The sequence below is a fragment of the Marmota monax genome, unplaced genomic scaffold (genome assembly GCF_021218885.2).
Source record: "Marmota monax isolate L192 unplaced genomic scaffold, Marmota_monax_Labrador192_F-V1.1 WCK01_AAM20220418_F8-fsc00019, whole genome shotgun sequence".
Classification (NCBI taxonomy): domain Eukaryota; kingdom Metazoa; phylum Chordata; class Mammalia; order Rodentia; family Sciuridae; genus Marmota; species Marmota monax.
The window spans coordinates 19,613,294-19,618,003 of NW_026695242.1; the positions used below are offsets into that span (position 1 = coordinate 19,613,294).

General features: G+C 37.5%; 1 non-coding gene across 1 annotated transcript; it reads right to left on the reverse strand.

The window, feature by feature from the left end:
* Window positions 1-4,394: 4,394 nt before the first annotated feature.
* On the reverse strand, window positions 4,395-4,500 carry LOC124076183 (U6 spliceosomal RNA). The gene has a single exon (XR_006846283.1). It is a non-coding gene; the product is annotated as a U6 spliceosomal RNA (small nuclear RNA).
* Between the last annotated feature and the right edge of the window lie 210 nt (window positions 4,501-4,710).

Here is a 4,710-nt window from a genome sequence, read left to right on the forward strand (position 1 = left end):
AGGATCATCTCCCTCTTGGTAACTTGATTTTATTCTGTGTCAGGGTCATTTGCTCTTGCAAATGAGTACTTCTGGTCAGTAGGTGGCTCATGAAAGTAAGAGAACCAAGGAGAAAATACTCAGTGTAATTAAGGAAACTATTGATATCATGTTAATACTCTCTTTAATTTTAATTTTCATTCATTCAGACCTACAAATGTTTATACATATTATAACACAATAGTATTTGCTTCTTTAGTTATTACTTTTTGCAAAAAACCCTAAGAACATTTTTTATTTTTTAAGTTAATATGCACTCTAACATGTATGCTATCAATACTATTGATTTTCTTCATAGAAGTTTTTTTTTTCCTCTTCATAGACAAGAAGAAAAAAAAAAAAGCGCCATGATGTGAATTGTAATCAGTTTCAAGTTGGCAAAGTCAAGCGTGATGAATGTTGATTGTATGTACTTTAAACTCTGATGGGAGATAATTTGTACTATTGGGATACTGTTAGTTCTATCTTGGCATCAGAATTGCTTCCTGTTGTAACTGTTGTTTTATCTTCTCCTCTCATGGCTACTCCACCAAGATACTCTGAAGTTCTTCATAAAAATGCCAAAAAGATTTAGGTTTGAAGAGCTTTAAAAAGCACATTTACTTCTCCATAAGAACTTTACTTGCTTCCAGAAGGAGTATGTATTTTTAAACTGAAAAAAAATCTGGGCACTTTTTGCAAAATGACATCAAAATTACCTCTCTATTTCTACCTGCAGTGAAATGGAGTTTACATAAAGAAAGCTGATAGGAAATTGGAGCTTAGAGTATTTTTATAGAAATCTTTTTGGAAAAGCTATTTCTCTTTTGTACAATAATTACATATAAAATTCCTGCTGAAAGACATTCAGCAAAATTAACATGTCCAATGCCCATGCTTTTGCTGGATAAAGTGACCCAGCCATAGATGTCGCCTTAAAAATGAGGGTTGTATGTATGTGCTCATGTGCATGTGTATGTACGTTAGGAAGAGAAGAAGGAAGAGGAAGTTAGGGGGATCTACCCCTTCTCCCCAGATGCTGGTGAATCAGACTCTTATCAAGGATAGATAACTGAAGGAACATCTTTTTCCTTTTGTCCCCTGAAATCCATTTATTTCAGCATTTCTAACCAATGCATTCTCCTTTTCCTCTGATGAGACAGTCCAAAAGGGCAACTTTCATAAAATTCTTGCTTGCTTCTAGGCTCCAGCTTTTTGTCTACTTTGGGGCTTATTACATACTGTTTCATGATTAATGGTAAATGCAGTATGGGACTACTGAGATGTGTTTCGGCTCAATGCCAGTTAATCTGAGGAGCCATTTGAGAAGTAGTTATAGGAACCAGGTGATTTTTAAAAAATCTATCTATCTATCTATCTATCTATCTATCTATCTATCTATCTCTATCATTTTTGTGGCACTGGGGATCAAACCCAGGATCTCACAAATGCTAGGCAAGCTCTCTATCCTTGAGCTGCAGCCCAGCCCTACTAGGTAGAAATTTAAATGCAGGATTTTCTTAGTCCATCTGTGCTGCTATAACAAAATATCACTAATTGGGTGGGTTAGAAACAACAGAGATTTATTTTTTAGAGTTCTAGGGGCTGGGAAGTCCAAGATCGAGGAACCAGCAGATTTACAGTCTGGTGAAATTCTGCTATTTTGGTACATAGATGGCTTTTTTTTTTTTTCTTACTGTGTCCTCAATGATGGAAAGGGTAAAGGCACTCTCTGGGACTTGGTTTTTTCCTTGCAGAACTGGGGATGGAACCCAAGAGCCTCATATGTGCTAAACAAGCATTCTATCACTGAGCTATACCCCCAGCCTCTTTTATTTTATTTTGAGACAAGGTCTTGTTCTGTTGCCTAGGCTGGCCTCCACCTTGTGATCCTCTTGTCACAGACTCCCTAATAGCTGGTATGGAACCACAGCACTCACTTGGGACTTCTTTTATATGGACACTAATCCCATTCATGAAGGCTCTCCTCTCATGACCTAATCACCTTCTGAAGACCCCATCTCCTTGTATCTTCTCATTGGGTATTAGGTTTCAATATGTTAATTTGGGGGACACACACACATTGAGATCATGTCAAGGGTTCATTTTGTTGACTATTCAGTACTCTCTTTTTATGTACACTGGAGTCTAGACCTTGGAAACTTCATGTAGGGGGAGTTAGAATTGTAAGGTGGATGCTTCTTGTCAAACAATTGAAGGATCACAGTCTGCTCAAAGTTCTCTAAGTTTAGACAGGCAAGTCAGAAGGACAAGAGAGAAGCCAGACAGAGCCATTCTAGGGGCACTTGTAGTATGGAAGCAGGAAGAGAAGACCTTCCACTTGTGAGCAGCCTTGCTTGGGAGAGAGCAATAAACAGAGCCCAAAGGACAGTCTGTACATGCTCTGGGACTTCTCCCAACTTCCCTAATTAGGTCAAATAATCCTCTTGTGTAAGAGCAAGTGAGAGAAAGGGGAACAGATGACTGGTAGAATCTTCCCTAATACTTAGCATAAAGTTAATGGTAGAAGTACTTATTTCATGAGCATTAGCAGGAACAAAGAAAAAGAAAGAAAAGGACTCCTTTTCAAAAGCAAAAGGTCTCCAATCTGCCTGACCACCAAAAATAAATTGGGAGTTTTAACTAATAGTTTATTTAGAATTTGCATGTATTTTCTTCATCCTTTTGAATATTTTGGTATTGGGGATTTAACCCAGGGGTATTCTACCACTGAGTCACATCCACAGCCCTTTTTATTTTTTTTTATTTTGAGACAGGATCTCCCTCAGTTTAGTGCCTTGCTAAGTTGCTGAGTCAATCCTCCTGCCTCAGCCTCTGGAGTGCCATCGTGCCTGGCATGTGCCACCATGCCTGGCTAACTGGGAGTTTTAAAAAATTAAAAATTCTTCGACTTCACCAGAATCAGACTCAGATGTTCTAAGGTGGGGCCTAAGAGCCTGTGTTTTTTGAAAATCTGACCTCAAAATTCTGATTAGTTAGTTCTGGGAACATTTGATTTACGCCCTGGGAACTCTCTTCCCAAACCTTTTTCAAGGGCTTCACAGGGCAGAACTATATTTTGTCTGCTGGGAGGAAATAGTTTGGCCCACATGAGTTAAAAAAAAAAGAAAGAAAAGAAAAGAAGAAATCTGGTATAAGCATTAAAACCACAGAAAATGGTTAGTTAGCAACTTAGATTGACTTTTGAATAAGATGGTCTTAAATTGCTTGACAAATTGTGTTTGCAAATGTTGAAAACAACATCCAGATACATCATTGCCAATATTGTCCAAGCTAGTCGAAAAGGAACTTCAATTATTATATAGTGGTCATGTTGGTAACTAGGAGGACTGGGGCTGGGAGCCCGCAGCGTACACACATCACTAGAGTCCTGGCAATCTTCCCAGTCATGCTGATGTCAGTGGGGGCCCAGGAATGGTTTTGTGGTTTCACTGAGCCATGCTTTCAGGAACCAGCTGTCAGGAGTATTTATCCTGCGAGGAAAGAATTAGGCATTTAAAATTCGTTTTTTTTTTCCTCCTTTGAGGAAGAGTGAAGTTTCTGATTTAAGTTTCATTGGTTATCACATTGATTTTTGTTTGTTTCCATTGGACTGAGGATAATATAACAATTAAGGGAGAAATAAGTCTCTGTACTGTAAGGGCTGCACAGGGTTCAGAGCCCAGGTTGTAGCCCCCACTGCAGCCTACCTGGGACCAGTCCTAGCGTAGCTGCTGATGGCTTCACCAGTCATCTGTTGCCCAAATGGGGTCATTTGGTCCAATAAAATGTACCATAATCTGGATTTGGCTTATTCATCTTTATGGCATTGCTTATCTTCTCCCTAGATCCCTGAATTTTTAATAAATTGGTAGTTAGATCTAGAGGCTTAATTTTCAGAAAAGAATGCTTCATACTACAACATTCTTCTTTTTAATTTTTTAAATTGGCCCATTATAATCATACATAGTAATGGGATTCTTTGTGATGCATTCTTACAAGCACCTACCATAATTAGGTGCATTTCATTCCCCAGTACTACCCTTCACCAGTCTCCTTCCTTTATTCTACAGCTTTCCCTTCCATTTTCATAAGATCCCTCTTTTCTTTTTTGTCCTTTTCCCCCTCTAGTTTCTACGCATACTACCACATTCTTAAAAATTCAGACATAGCATTAGCTCCTAAACCCAACTAATGTATTACAACTAATTTGTATGACCTAGTTCATAATTGGGCTCAGATGCACCATGAATTTAAGGGACAGTTTGGTAACAAAAAGAGAAATTCTGTTTACAAAATGGCATTTATTTGAAAGATTTAGTTTTCCTCAGAAGAATGATTTTCTTTTATGGTATCTTTTACCAATTTATTTATTTTTAAATCTGGAATGTTTTGCAAATTTGCATATAATTCTTGCACAGGGGCCATGCTAATCTCCCTATTGTTCCAATTTTAGTATAAGTGCTGCCGAAGCTGTGGCATTTCCCATTTTCATCTTAAAATGGGAAAATACCACCTACCTTCTAAAGTGGATTTATGTTTAAATAAAATAGTGAACATAAAAACATTCACTATAGGGCTTGGCTTAGAGTATGCTTTCAAATAATATTAGCTTCCTTTGTTTCTTCTACAATTATTATTATTATTATATTATTATTATTATTATTATTATTATTTGGTACAGGGGATTGA